Source organism: Pseudophryne corroboree, chromosome 4 (genome assembly GCF_028390025.1).
Source record: "Pseudophryne corroboree isolate aPseCor3 chromosome 4, aPseCor3.hap2, whole genome shotgun sequence".
Taxonomy (NCBI): Eukaryota; Metazoa; Chordata; class Amphibia; order Anura; family Myobatrachidae; genus Pseudophryne; species Pseudophryne corroboree.
The window spans coordinates 922,737,260-922,753,629 of NC_086447.1; the positions used below are offsets into that span (position 1 = coordinate 922,737,260).

Here is a 16,370-nt window from a genome sequence, read left to right on the forward strand (position 1 = left end):
TCCTTTGTTAGTGGTTAAATATTGCATAATGAAAGGGCGTGCGATGGTGAAGGAGGCGCAGCCCCTTGCGACGCCGTGAACAGCACCTGCAGGGCACGATGTACAGAATGTAGCGGGTGCGGGGGGGACTGCGGATGGTGTCTGTAGATGCTGCGGGTGGAGGAGCGGCGGAAGTGGGGGTGGGGCCCGGATGGGGAAGATGCTGCAGGTGGTGGAGGGGCAGGTGCGGGGGTGCCATTGGTGGGGGAGGGGTGGGGGAGGGGGGGACCGCGGATGAAGGAGGGTGTCTGCAGATGCTGCGGGTGGAGGGGGGCAGGTGTGGGGGGAGACATATATGGGGGGTGGATGGTGGAGGGTGTCTGGAGTTGCTGTGGGTGGTGGGGGAGTGGGAGGCGCTGGTGGTGTAGGGGGTCTGGAGGCACAGCGTGTGGGTGAGGGGTGGAGTGCCGCATGTGGTGGAGGGGAAGGTGCGGAGGTGTGGTGCATTGGGGAGAGGTCTGGAGGCGCTGCGGGTACTATACCTGCCAAAAAGGTAGTTGGAGGGTATGTAGTAGCAGGGCCAGGACAGGTGTGACAGGGTCAGAACAATGGTGATGGGGCCAGGACAGGGGCGACGGGGCCAGGACAGAAATTACAGGGACAGGATAGGGGTGACAGGGCCAGGGTAGGGGCGGCAGGGCCAGGACAGGGGTGACAGGGCCAGCATAAGGGTGACAGGGCCAGGATAGGGGTAACAGGGCCAGCATAAGGGTGACAGGGCCAGGATAAGGGTGAAAGGGCCAGGATAAGGGTGGCAGGGCAAAGCCAGGGGTGACAGGGACATGACAGAACACAGGGCACGGGAGAGATTGGTATTAGGGACAGAACAGTGGTGACAGACAGATGTGTCTTACCGGAGTCACTGCTGCTGCTGTTCCACTCCAACCTGTTGGGATCTGCCTCTGGTGGAGGCTTGGCATGGCTGATTCTCTTAGACTGGAGTCCTGTTTCCTCTGCCCGTCCGCATCCCTCCCCCCCTCCTCAGTCACACACCGCAGACCTCGCGCAGCTGCCGGGCACTGTGGTAAGGGGAGACTGGGAGTGACTGGTTAGCCCCCAGGAGATGCTGCGGCTGGAGGGAGGAGGGGGTCATAGCATGCACGTGGCGCAGACCTCGCGCAGCTGCCGGGCACTGTGGTAAGGGGAGACTGGGAGTGACTGGTTAGCTCCCAGGAGACGCTGCGGCTGGAGGGAGGAGGGGGTCAGAGCCTGCAAGCAGCTCGGACTTCTGCAGCGCTACCCGCCGGCTAAAGTGTGTGAAGGAACTGGGCTCACCTCACTGCGGGTGGCAGCACTGCAGCTAGCGGTGGGGTTGCTGGGGCTGGAGATAACAGAGGCAGTACGGAACCTGCACAGCGGCAGGTGCCCCACAAAACTGCAGCTAAGAAGCGTGGAGTGTGCCAGAAAGTGACGCTCCTCCGCGTCAGAGAGACCCTGCTGAGTATGCTGATGTGGGGGGTCAAGCACACAGTGAGCCGGTGCCCGTCTGTCTGTACAGCATACCCCCTCACACACCCCCATACCTCCCAACTGTCCTGATTTTCGTGGGACTGTCCCATTTTTGGGGGTCTGTCCCGCTGTCCCACCCGCAGGTCGCAGTGGGGGGGGGGGGGGGGGGCAATTGGGAAGCTCCTGTACTCGCTGTTCTGCTTAGTAGAGCAGCGGTGAATAGTGGAGACAGAGGGAGAGGGGGCATCAGGGGGTATGGATTAAGGGTGGGATTCCAGTAGCAGAGTTGGATTAAGGGGGGGGGGCAGGGGGTACGTATCATTGACCCCACAGTTTTAGGGGGCTCCCCCGCTGGAGTAGCTCTGTCCCAGCTCTGAAGCTCCCCCGTCCTGCCAGCAACAGCGACAGCATTGTGCTACAGTCAGCACACGCTGCTGCGTGTTGGCAGGTCTGTGGTGTTGCAGGGAGGCAGCAGTCTCCCTGCTTTCTTCTTCCTGTGCGGGTGTGTAGGGGGAGCGACCATTTACCCATAGCTGAGGGGCCGAAATTCCATAAAAAATAAATAAATCCTGGAATGTGCATAAGGGGGCGTGGCCTAATGGTCCGCGATTAGGCCACGCCCCCAGCCCCACAGCAGGCACAGCAATGAGATAGGGCTCCCCTGTCGCAAGTGCCCTGGGCCCCCTGGACTCATAATCAGCCCCTGGGGGCATGCCAGCAGCCCACAGAGCGCTGGGCATGCCCCCTCACTGACGTAAACGGGGACCCTCCCCCTTTTCGCCGAGTGTGTGTCCCTCCTTCTGCCTGAAGAAAGCTCCTTCCTGAAGGAAGCTGGGAGGTATGCACCCCTGTCTGCCTGAAGAAAGCTGGGAGGTATGCACCCCTGTCTGCCTGAAGAAAGCTGGGAGGTGTGCACCCCTGTCTGCCTGAAGAAAGTTGGGAGGTATGCACCCCTGCCTGTGCCATGCCCATACCATCTGCTTCTGCTCCTAGTCTCCTGTAGATTTGGCCAGATCTGTGACTCATTTGACTAACTCCGCCCAGTGTTGTGACTCCGCCCAGCGTTAGCAAATGAGTCACAAAGTCACAGAATAGGGCTATTATATAGGAGATATATATATATTATTATTTTTATTGTATTTTTTATCTTTTTCCAATCTTTTTTTGTTTTTACCAGTTTTAAATTGTTCTTTTTCATTTTTCTTTCTTTTTTTTTTTAAGTCTGAGTTTTCAGTCAGGGGTACGGGCTGTAGGTCGACACCACTTAGGTCAGCAGTCATTAGGTCGACCACTATTGGTTGACATGCATTGGGTCGACAGGGTTTCTAGGTCAACATGGTCCCTAGGTCGACATGTTCTAGGTCGACATGAGTTTTTCACATTTTTTAAACTTTTTTGAACTTCTACATACTTTACTATCCACGTGGACCACAATTGGGAACGGTAACATGTGCAGAGCACAGCGGTAGCGGAGTGAGGGGACACGATGCACTAATTGGGGTTCCCGGTCACTCTACGATTTCTTTTTAAAATCTCATGTCGACCTTTTGTCATGTTGACCTAGAAAGCCTGTCGACCTAATGACTGTAGACCTAAGTGTGGTCAACCCAATGACCCATACCCTTTATAAGACTTAGGTCGACAGTCATTAGGTCAACCAATATTGGTCGACATGGTCATTAGGGTGACATGAACAAGGTCGACATGGAAAAAGGTCGACATGAGTTTTTCACTTTTTTTTACTTTTTCATACTTTACAATCCGCGTGGGCTACAATTGGGAACGACACCTTGCCCGAAGCATGGCGAGTGAAACGAGCCACGTGAGGGGACACGGTGGACTAATTGGGGTTTCCTGGTCACTGTACGGAGAAAACACCACCAAAAAAAGTAAAAAACCGCATGTCTGCCTTTTTCCATGTCGACCTAATGACCGTGTCGACCTAGTGCATATTGACCAATAGTGGTCGACCTAATGACTGTTGACCTAAATCTTGTCGACCTAATGACCCATACCCATTCAAGCATTGGCAGATCCATTTAGACCTGGCCAGCAAAGCAGTAAGTTTACCGTTCCGGGTCAGGATTGTCGCAGCTGCTCCGGCAATATTTGCCGCCATAGAAATCAGCCTTATCACCAAGTTACACACAACCTGCGGGGCGGTTATGTATAATAACTCAGGTGGCGCTCGCTTTAGGTTTTTGCAAAATCATCCAAATGCTACTACGTAATAAAGAAGTATAACTCCCTATACAATAAATGTAACACTGCATCCGAGTTGTAACATTAAATTGTGTCTAACAGTAACCAGTCTCTGCAGGTCATGTTGTGGTCGAATTACACAACACAGTGTCACTGTAACACACAAGGTGATGAGTGGAGGGTGAGAAGTGGCTATGTCATTTGTTATGTCGCAATATCAAGCTAAGTACTGTATTTGCTTGGATAACTTATGTGATAAGGGGGTCTATTTACTAAGCCTTGGAACATACTTGCCTACCTTCCCGGAATGGCCGGGAGGCTCCCGAAAAATCGTGTGGCCCTGTTGACCTGCTTTCCCTGCAGCCCCTCCATGACCCTCCTCGGTCGCCCGCAACAGAGAACAAGTGGGCAGTCCGAGGGTGTCCAATGGCGCGATTCGCACTGAATTGCGTCATCGTAGCTCCGCCCCCCACTATACAGTGCCTATTTTCTCTGCACTGCATAGCGGGGGCGGCGCCGCAATGATGCAATCCTGATGCCATGCCCCCGGATTGCCCACTTCCTTTTCGGTCATGCCCCCGGACCACCCATCCTGCTGTCGGCCACGCCCCCTTGCAACTACAAAGCTGCCTCCTCCCGGAGGAGGGGCCAGCAAAGTAGGTAAGTATGCCCTGGAGAGAGATAGAGTGGAAAGAGAAAAGAGTCCTAACCAGCTCCTGTTATTTTTAATATATATACATATATATATATATATATATATATATATATATATATATATATACTGTCATAGTGAGAGGATGTGCCCTGCAGGGTGATAAGGGAATGATTAGTGACACGCCCAGTGAGTGACAGACAGCTCTCTCAGTGACATCCTCCTCACACCTCCCAGTCAGTGCTGCACATCTCCACTTGTCACCTCCTCCTTTCTGTCCTCAGGGCGGCCTCTCCTACATCTGTATCACTATATATAGAACATCTTTCCCGGCGTCACCCTTTACTCCTGCAGACAGCACAGCCGCACAATGGCCAGCATTGCAGCTACCCTAGCCAAGGACAAGAAAGCAGCCCTAGGTGTTGGATCCAATAAGAACCCAGTAAAGTATTTAAACCAGGACTATGAAGAGCTGAGGGCACGGTGCTTGGCATCTGGCACTTTATTCAAAGACCCAACTTTCCCTGCCCGCCAGCCATCGCTGGGGGTCAATGATCTGGGTCCGAAATCAGACAAAGTGCAAGGACTTGTGTGGAAAAGACCAGCGGTAAGGCTGCGTTTATTATTTCAGAAACTAATAATAATAATAATAATATTTCAGACAGCGACTAGTAACTGTAACTGAGCCATAAAAATGTATAAAAATGTTGCTATAAACTAAATAGTTCAAACTAATGTCTGTTACCAGCTATAGTCTAATGTACCTATAATGTCTGTTACCAGCTGTACCTATAATATCTGCTATTTCTATGCTTAATAATCTTGTTCACATTAGTAATTCAGTATTTGGGCTGACAACCTGTATATATTTATAAACAAATAAATAATATATAATATTTTAGTGCATTTTGGGTATTTGGTACGTCTTTCAGAAGGGTATTTAATTGATGTTATCACGGTATTTAATAATTGGCACCAGACGGCGCAATTCAATTGTTGTTCCGATTGGGTGCGAGTACCACGGGCGCCCATCATTTCTGCTCTCCTGAGTTAGTGAACAGAAATGTATGAAAAGTCCGTCTTTTGGCAGTTTGGGCGCTCTAACCAGTACAGGTTTAGCAGATTGATGCGGCTAAACCCAGGACATTTGCATGCAACTATTGCAATAAGCAAGAAAAAAAGCAATTGTTTCCCCAGCACACTGAATGGATAACAGTAACCAGATATAAATCCCACATGATAATAGAATTCAGAGATCTTCGTTACACATATTTGCGCAAATGTGTGGTTAAGCCCCAAAGCCGCATCAAGGCCTCTCTGTATATTTGGGGTCCCTAGCGCTATATCTAGGTGCAGGGTGTGGCACCCCAAAACACCAGAATGAGCCAGAAAGCACAGCGTGACATACCAGTGTAAAAAACTATAGTGTTAATAAATTGGTATTTAGGAAGCCGAAGCTATAGAGGGGGTGATACAAACATGAAATGTAATTAAAATAGAGAAATAGTGTTAGAAAATTAATAAGTGAAAAGTGTTAATAGAATGTAAAGGTATGCCACACTAAAGCCATCCAGCTCAGCCAGTCCAGAGGCACCACACCTCACACCTCCATTACCCCAATCTGGGTCTAATATTAACCAGCAAGGAGTCACATGATAATGGCTCCTTACTAAAATATGTCTAAGCTAAGAGCTACTTACCTTGGAGCAACCCCATAATGCTCCATGTGGCATGTCAGGGCCTGCACCTCCTCCTAATGCAGAAACCTCTCTGCCTCTCACAACAGACATATAGATTGGTAAATGCTCAATTAGCTTAGTGATATCATTCAGGTGCTCGAAAGGAAGGGGTATTTCTGAGCAAGAAAAAAAGCAATTGTTTCCCCACCACACTGAATGGATAACAGTAACCAGATATAAATCCCACATGATAATAGAATTCAGAGATCTTCGTTACACATATTTGCGCAAATGTGTGGTTAAGCCCCAAAGCCGCATCAAGGCCTCTCTGTATATTTGGGGTCCCTAGCGCTATATCTAGGTGCAGGGTGTGGCACCCCAAAACACCAGAATGAGCCAGAAAGCACAGCGTGACATACCAGTGTAAAAAACTATAGTGTTAATAAATTGGTATTTAGGAAGCCGAAGCTATAGAGGGGGTGATACAAACATGAAATGTAATTAAAATAGAGAAATAGTGTTAGAAAATTAATAAGTGAAAAGTGTTAATAGAATGTAAAGGTATGCCACACTAAAGCCATCCAGCTCAGCCAGTCCAGAGGCACCACACCTCACACCTCCATTACCCCAATCTGGGTCTAATATTAACCAGCAAGGAGTCACATGATAATGGCTCCTTACTAAAATATGTCTAAGCTAAGAGCTACTTACCTTGGAGCAACCCCATAATGCTCCATGTGGCATGTCAGGGCCTGCACCTCCTCCTAATGCAGAAACCTCTCTGCCTCTCACAACAGACATATAGATTGGTAAATGCTCAATTAGCTTAGTGATATCATTCAGGTGCTCGAAAGGAAGGGGTATTTCTGAGCAAGAAAAAAAGCAATTGTTTCCCCAGCACACTGAATGGATAACAGTAACCAGATATAAATCCCACATGATAATAGAATTCAGAGATCTTCGTTACACATATTTGCGCAAATGTGTGGTTAAGCCCCAAAGCCGCATCAAGGCCTCTCTGTATATTTGGGGTCCCTAGCGCTATATCTAGGTGCAGGGTGTGGCACCCCAAAACACCAGAATGAGCCAGAAAGCACAGCGTGACATACCAGTGTAAAAAACTATAGTGTTAATAAATTGGTATTTAGGAAGCCGAAGCTATAGAGGGGGTGATACAAACATGAAATGTAATTAAAATAGAGAAATAGTGTTAGAAAATTAATAAGTGAAAAGTGTTAATAGAATGTAAAGGTATGCCACACTAAAGCCATCCAGCTCAGCCAGTCCAGAGGCACCACACCTCACACCTCCATTACCCCAATCTGGGTCTAATATTAACCAGCAAGGAGTCACATGATAATGGCTCCTTACTAAAATATGTCTAAGCTAAGAGCTACTTACCTTGGAGCAACCCCATAATGCTCCATGTGGCATGTCAGGGCCTGCACCTCCTCCTAATGCAGAAACCTCTCTGCCTCTCACAACAGACATATAGATTGGTAAATGCTCAATTAGCTTAGTGATATCATTCAGGTGCTCGAAAGGAAGGGGTATTTCTGAGCAAGAAAAAAAGCAATTGTTTCCCCAGCACACTGAATGGATAACAGTAACCAGATATAAATCCCACATGATAATAGAATTCAGAGATCTTCGTTACACATATTTGCGCAAATGTGTGGTTAAGCCCCAAAGCCGCATCAAGGCCTCTCTGTATATTTGGGGTCCCTAGCGCTATATCTAGGTGCAGGGTGTGGCACCCCAAAACACCAGAATGAGCCAGAAAGCACAGCGTGACATACCAGTGTAAAAAACTATAGTGTTAATAAATTGGTATTTAGGAAGCCGAAGCTATAGAGGGGGTGATACAAACATGAAATGTAATTAAAATAGAGAAATAGTGTTAGAAAATTAATAAGTGAAAAGTGTTAATAGAATGTAAAGGTATGCCACACTAAAGCCATCCAGCTCAGCCAGTCCAGAGGCACCACACCTCACACCTCCATTACCCCAATCTGGGTCTAATATTAACCAGCAAGGAGTCACATGATAATGGCTCCTTACTAAAATATGTCTAAGCTAAGAGCTACTTACCTTGGAGCAACCCCATAATGCTCCATGTGGCATGTCAGGGCCTGCACCTCCTCCTAATGCAGAAACCTCTCTGCCTCTCACAACAGACATATAGATTGGTAAATGCTCAATTAGCTTAGTGATATCATTCAGGTGCTCGAAAGGAAGGGGTATTTCTGAGCAAGAAAAAAAGCAATTGTTTCCCCAGCACACTGAATGGATAACAGTAACCAGATATAAATCCCACATGATAATAGAATTCAGAGATCTTCGTTACACATATTTGCGCAAATGTGTGGTTAAGCCCCAAAGCCGCATCAAGGCCTCTCTGTATATTTGGGGTCCCTAGCGCTATATCTAGGTGCAGGGTGTGGCACCCCAAAACACCAGAATGAGCCAGAAAGCACAGCGTGACATACCAGTGTAAAAAACTATAGTGTTAATAAATTGGTATTTAGGAAGCCGAAGCTATAGAGGGGGTGATACAAACATGAAATGTAATTAAAATAGAGAAATAGTGTTAGAAAATTAATAAGTGAAAAGTGTTAATAGAATGTAAAGGTATGCCACACTAAAGCCATCCAGCTCAGCCAGTCCAGAGGCACCACACCTCACACCTCCATTACCCCAATCTGGGTCTAATATTAACCAGCAAGGAGTCACATGATAATGGCTCCTTACTAAAATATGTCTAAGCTAAGAGCTACTTACCTTGGAGCAACCCCATAATGCTCCATGTGGCATGTCAGGGCCTGCACCTCCTCCTAATGCAGAAACCTCTCTGCCTCTCACAACAGACATATAGATTGGTAAATGCTCAATTAGCTTAGTGATATCATTCAGGTGCTCGAAAGGAAGGGGTATTTCTGAGCAAGAAAAAAAGCAATTGTTTCCCCAGCACACTGAATGGATAACAGTAACCAGATATAAATCCCACATGATAATAGAATTCAGAGATCTTCGTTACACATATTCGCACAAATGTGTGGTTAAGCCCCAAAGCCGCATCAAGGCCTCTCTGTATATTTGGGGTCCCTAGCGCCATATCTAGGTGCAGGGTGTGGCACCCCAAAACACCAGAATGAGCCAGAAAGCACAGCGTGACATACCAGTGTAAAAAACTATAGTGTTAATAAATTGGTATTTAGGAAGCCGAAGCTATAGAGGGGGTGATACAAACATGAAATGTAATTAAAATAGAGAAATAGTGTTAGAAAATTAATAAGTGAAAAGTGTTAATAGAATGTAAAGGTATGCCACACTAAAGCCATCCAGCTCAGCCAGTCCAGAGGCACCACACCTCACACCTCCATTACCCCAATCTGGGTCTAATATTAACCAGCAAGGAGTCACATGATAATGGCTCCTTACTAAAATATGTCTAAGCTAAGAGCTACTTACCTTGGAGCAACCCCATAATGCTCCATGTGGCATGTCAGGGCCAGCACCTCCTCCTAATGCAGAAACCTCTCTGCCTCTCACAACAGACATATAGATTGGTAAATGCTCAATTAGCTTAGTGATATCATTCAGGTGCTCGAAAGGAAGGGGTATTTCTGAGCAAGAAAAAAAGCAATTGTTTCCCCCAGCACACTGAATGGATAACAGTAACCAGATATAAATCCCACATGATAATAGAATTCAGAGATCTTCGTTACACATATTTGCGCAAATGTGTGGTTAAGCCCCAAAGCCGCATCAAGGCCTCTCTGTATATTTGGGGTCCCTAGCGCTATATCTAGGTGCAGGGTGTGGCACCCCAAAACACCAGAATGAGCCAGAAAGCACAGCGTGACATACCAGTGTAAAAAACTATAGTGTTAATAAATTGGTATTTAGGAAGCCGAAGCTATAGAGGGGGTGATACAAACATGAAATGTAATTAAAATAGAGAAATAGTGTTAGAAAATTAATAAGTGAAAAGTGTTAATAGAATGTAAAGGTATGCCACACTAAAGCCATCCAGCTCAGCCAGTCCAGAGGCACCACACCTCACACCTCCATTACCCCAATCTGGGTCTAATATTAACCAGCAAGGAGACACATGATAATGGCTCCTTACTAAAATATGTCTACGCTAAGAGCTACTTACCTTGGAGCAACCCCATAATGCTCCATGTGGCATGTCAGGGCCAGCACCTCCTCCTAATGCAGAAACCTCTCTGCCTCTCACAACAGACATATAGATTGGTAAATGCTCAATTAGCTTAGTGATATCATTCAGGTGCTCGAAAGGAAGGGGTATTTCTGAGCAAGAAAAAAAGCAATTGTTTCTAGAGATGAGCGGGTTCGGTTTCTCTGAAACCGAACCCGCACGAACTTCATGTTTTTTTTACGGGTCGCCGCCATTTTCACACGTGCATTGAGATTGATAGGGAGAGGACGTGGTTGGCGTCCTCTCCATTAGAAATTAGATTAGAAGAGAGAGAGAGATTGTGCAGAGTCAGACAGAGTTTACCACAGTGACCAGTGCAGTTGTTGTTAGTTAACTTTTATTTATTTTAATATAATATATCCGTTCTCTGCTATATCCGTTCTCTGCCTGAAAAAAAACGATACACAGCAGCAGCCAGTCACACAGTGTGACTCAGTCTGTGTGCACTCAGCTCAGCCCAGTGTGCTGCACATCAATGTATAAAAGGCAAAGCTTATAATAATTGTGGGGGAGACTGGGGAGCACTGCAGGTTGTTATAGCAGGAGCCCCCAGGAGTACATAATATTATATTAATTTAAAATTAAACAGTGCACACTTTTGCTGCAGGAGTGCCACTGCCAGTGTGACTAGTGGTGACCAGTGCCTGACCACCAGTATAGTAGTATATTGTTGTATGTATTGTATACTATCTCTTTATCAACCAGTCTATATTAGCAGCAGACACAGTACAGTGCGGTAGTTCACGGCTGTGGCTACCTCTGTGTCGGCAGTCGGAACTCGGCAGGCAGTCCGTCCATCCATAATTGTATTACAATATATACCACCTAACCGTGGTTTTTTTTTCATTCTTTATACCGTCATAGTGTCATACTAGTTGTTACGAGTATACTACTATCTCTTTATCAACCAGTGTACAGTGCGGTAGTTCACGGCTGTGGCTACCTCTGTGTCGGCAGTCGGCAGGCAGTCCGTCCATCCATAATTGTATTATTATTATAATATATACCACCTAACTGTGGTATTTTTTTTTCTTTCTTTATACCGTCGTCATAGTGTCATACTAGTTGTTACGAGTATACTACTATCTCTTTATCAACCAGTGTACAGTGCGGTAGTTCACGGCTGTGGCTACCTCTGTGTCGGCAGTCGGCAGGCAGTCCGTCCATCCATAATTGTATTATTATTATAATATATACCACCTAACTGTGGTATTTTTTTTTCTTTCTTTATACCGTCGTCATAGTGTCATACTAGTTGTTACGAGTATACTACTATCTCTTTATCAACCAGTGTACAGTGCGGTAGTTCACGGCTGTGGCTACCTCTGTGTCGGCAGTCGGCAGGCAGTCCGTCCATCCATAATTGTATTATTATTATAATATATACCACCTAACCGTGGTTTTTTTATACCACCTAACCGTGGCAGTCCGTCCATAATTGTATACTAGTATCCAATCCATCCATCTCCATTGTTTACCTGAGGTGCCTTTTAGTTCTGCCTATAAAATATGGAGAACAAAAAAGTTGAGGTTCCAAAATTAGGGAAAGATCAAGATCCACTTCCACCTCGTGCTGAAGCTGCTGCCACTAGTCATGGCCGAGACGATGAAATGCCAGCAACGTCGTCTGCCAAGGCCGATGCCCAATGTCATAGTACAGAGCATGTCAAATCCAAAACACCAAATATCAGAAAAAAAAGGACTCCAAAACCTAAAATAAAATTGTCGGAGGAGAAGCGTAAACTTGCCAATATGCCATTTACCACACGGAGTGGCAAGGAACGGCTGAGGCCCTGGCCTATGTTCATGGCTAGTGGTTCAGCTTCACATGAGGATGGAAGCACTCAGCCTCTCGCTAGAAAACTGAAAAGACTCAAGCTGGCAAAAGCACCGCAAAGAACTGTGCGTTCTTTGAAATCCCAAATCCACAAGGAGAGTCCAATTGTGTCGTTTGCGATGCCTGACCTTCCCAACACTGGACGTGAAGAGCATGCGCCTTCCACTATTTGCATGCCCCCTGCAAGTGCTGGAAGGAGCACCCGCAGTCCAGTTCCTGATAGTCAGATTGAAGATGTCAGTGTTGAAGTACACCAGGATGAGGAGGATATGGGTGTTGCTGGCGCTGGGGAGGAAATTGACCAGGAGGATTCTGATGGTGAGGTGGTTTGTTTAAGTCAGGCACCCGGGGAGACACCTGTTGTCCGTGGGAGGAATATGGCCGTTGACATGCCAGGTGAAAATACCAAAAAAATCAGCTCTTCGGTGTGGAGGTATTTCACCAGAAATGCGGACAACAGGTGTCAAGCCGTGTGTTCCCTTTGTCAAGCTGTAATAAGTAGGGGTAAGGACGTTAACCACCTCGGAACATCCTCCCTTATACGTCACCTGCAGCGCATTCATAATAAGTCAGTGACAAGTTCAAAAACTTTGGGTGACAGCGGAAGCAGTCCACTGACCAGTAAATCCCTTCCTCTTGTAACCAAGCTCACGCAAACCACCCCACCAACTCCCTCAGTGTCAATTTCCTCCTTCCCCAGGAATGCCAATAGTCCTGCAGGCCATGTCACTGGCAAGTCTGACGAGTCCTCTCCTGCCTGGGATTCCTCCGATGCATCCTTGCGTGTAACGCCTACTGCTGCTGGCGCTGCTGTTGTTGCCGCTGGGAGTCGATGGTCATCCCAGAGGGGAAGTCGTAAGCCCACTTGTACTACTTCCAGTAAGCAATTGACTGTTCAACAGTCCTTTGCGAGGAAGATGAAATATCACAGCAGTCATCCTACTGCAAAGCGGATAACTGAGTCCTTGACAACTATGTTGGTGTTAGACGTGCGTCCGGTATCCGCCGTTAGTTCACAGGGAACTAGACAATTTATTGAGGCAGTGTGCCCCCGTTACCAAATACCATCTAGGTTCCACTTCTCTAGGCAGGCGATACCGAGAATGTACACGGACGTCAGAAAAAGACTCACCAGTGTCCTAAAAAATGCAGTTGTACCCAATGTCCACTTAACCACGGACATGTGGACAAGTGGAGCAGGGCAGGGTCAGGACTATATGACTGTGACAGCCCACTGGGTAGATGTATGGACTCCCGCCGCAAGAACAGCAGCGGCGGCACCAGTAGCAGCATCTCGCAAACGCCAACTCTTTCCTAGGCAGGCTACGCTTTGTATCACCGCTTTCCAGAATACGCACACAGCTGAAAACCTCTTACGGCAACTGAGGAAGATCATCGCGGAATGGCTTACCCCAATTGGACTCTCCTGTGGATTTGTGGCATCGGACAACGCCAGCAATATTGTGTGTGCATTAAATATGGGCAAATTCCAGCACGTCCCATGTTTTGCACATACCTTGAATTTGGTGGTGCAGAATTTTTTAAAAAACGACAGGGGCGTGCAAGAGATGCTGTCGGTGGCCAGAAAAATTGCGGGACACTTTCGGCGTACAGGCACCACGTACAGAAGACTGGAGCACCACCAAAAACTACTGAACCTGCCCTGCCATCATCTGAAGCAAGAAGTGGTAACGAGGTGGAATTCAACCCTCTATATGCTTCAGAGGTTGGAGGAGCAGCAAAAGGCCATTCAAGCCTATACAATTGAGCACGATATAGGAGATGGAATGCACCTGTCTCAAGTGCAGTGGAGAATGATTTCAACGTTGTGCAAGGTTCTGATGCCCTTTGAACTTGCCACACGTGAAGTCAGTTCAGACACTGCCAGCCTGAGTCAGGTCATTCCCCTCATCAGGCTTTTGCAGAAGAAGCTGGAGGCATTGAAGAAGGAGCTAACACGGAGCGATTCCGCTAGGCATGTGGGACTTGTGGATGCAGCCCTTAATTCGCTTAACAAGGATTCACGGGTGGTCAATCTGTTGAAATCAGAGCACTACATTTTGGCCACCGTGCTCGATCCTAGATTTAAAGCCTACCTTGGATCTCTCTTTCCGGCAGACACAGGTCTGCTGGGGTTGAAAGACCTGCTGGTGACAAAATTGTCAAGTCAAGCGGAACGCGACCTGTCAACATCTCCTCCTTCACATTCTCCCGCAACTGGGGGTGCGAGGAAAAGGCTCAGAATTCCGAGCCCACCCGCTGGCGGTGATGCAGGGCAGTCTGGAGCGACTGCTGATGCTGACATCTGGTCCGGACTGAAGGACCTGACAACGATTACGGACATGTCGTCTACTGTCACTGCATATGATTCTCTCAACATTGATAGAATGGTGGAGGATTATATGAGTGACCGCATCCAAGTAGGCACGTCACACAGTCCGTACTTATACTGGCAGGAAAAAGAGGCAATTTGGAGGCCCTTGCACAAACTGGCTTTATTCTACCTAAGTTGCCCTCCCACAAGTGTGTACTCCGAAAGAGTGTTTAGTGCCGCCGCTCACCTTGTCAGCAATCGGCGTACGAGGTTACATCCAGAAAATGTGGAGAAGATGATGTTCATTAAAATGAATTATAATCAATTCCTCCGCGGAGACATTGACCAGCAGCAATTGCCTCCAGAAAGTACACAGGGAGCTGAGATGGTGGATTCCAGTGGGGACGAATTGATAATCTGTGAGGAGGGGGATGTACACGGTGATATATCGGAGGGTGAAGATGAGGTGGACATCTTGCCTCTGTAGAGCCAGTTTGTGCAAGGAGAGATTAATTGCTTCTTTTTTGGGGGGGGGTCCAAACCAACCCGTCATATCAGTCACAGTCGTGTGGCAGACCCTGTCACTGAAATGATGGGTTGGTTAAAGTGTGCATGTCCTGTTTTGTTTATACAACATAAGGGTGGGTGGGAGGGCCCAAGGATAATTCCATCTTGCACCTCTTTTTTCTTTTCTTTTTCTTTGCATCATGTGCTGATTGGGGAGGGTTTTTTGGAAGGGACATCCTGCGTGACACTGCAGTGCCACTCCTAGATGGGCCCGGTGTTTGTGTCGGCCACTAGGGTCGCTTATCTTTCTCACACAGTCAGCTACCTCATTGCGCCTCTTTTTTTCTTTGCGTCATGTGCTGTTTGGGGAGGGTTTTTTGGAAGGGACATCCTGCGTGACACTGCAGTGCCACTCCTAGATGTGCCCGGTGTTTGTGTCGGCCACTAGGGTCGCTAATCTTACTCACACAGTCAGCTACCTCATTGCGCCTCTTTTTTTCTTTGCGTCATGTGCTGTTTGGGGAGGGTTTTTTGGAAGGGCCATCCTGCGTGACACTGCAGTGCCACTCCTAGATGGGCCCGGTGTTTGTGTCGGCCACTAGGGTCGCTAATCTTACTCACACAGCTACCTCATTGCGCCTCTTTTTTTCTTTGCGTCATGTGCTGTTTGGGGAGGGTTTTTTGGAAGGGACATCCTGCGTGACACTGCAGTGCCACTCCTAGATGGGCCCGGTGTTTGTGTCGGCCACTAGGGTCGCTTATCTTTCTCACACAGCTACCTCATTGCGCCTCTTTTTTTCTTTGCGTCATGTGCTGTTTGGGGAGGGTTTTTTGGAAGGGACATCCTGCGTGACACTGCAGTGCCACTCCTAGATGGGCCCGGTGTTTGTGTCGGCCACTAGGGTCGCTTATCTTTCTCACACAGTCAGCTACCTCATTGCGCCTCTTTTTTTCTTTGCGTCATGTGCTGTTTGGGGAGGGTTTTTTGGAAGGGACATCCTGCGTGACACTGCAGTGCCACTCCTAGATGGGCCCGGTGTTTGTGTCGGCCACTAGGGTCGCTTATCTTACTCACACAGCGACCTCGGTGCAAATTTTAGGACTAAAAATAATATTGTGAGGTGTGATGTGTTCAGAATAGGCTGAAAATGAGTGTAAATTATGTTTTTTGAGGTTAATAATACTTTGGGATCAAAATTACCCCCAAATTCTATGATTTAAGCTGTTTTTTAGGGTTTTTTGAAAAAAACACCCGAATCCAAAACACACCCGAATCCGACAAAAAAAATTCGGTGAGGTTTTGCCAAAACGCGTTCGAACCCAAAACACGGCCGCGGAACCGAACCCAAAACCAAAACACAAAACCCGAAAAATTTCAGGCGCTCATCTCTAATTTGTTTCCCCAGCACACTGAATGGATAACAGTAACCAGATATAAATCCCACATGATAATAGAATTCAGAGAT

General features: G+C 47.3%; 1 pseudogene; it reads left to right on the forward strand.

Annotated features, from left to right (window-relative positions):
• The first annotated feature begins 4,712 nt into the window (after positions 1-4,712).
• Positions 4,713-16,370, forward strand: part of LOC134910700 (calpain-8-like) — a 135,417-nt pseudogene continuing 123,759 nt past the window's right edge.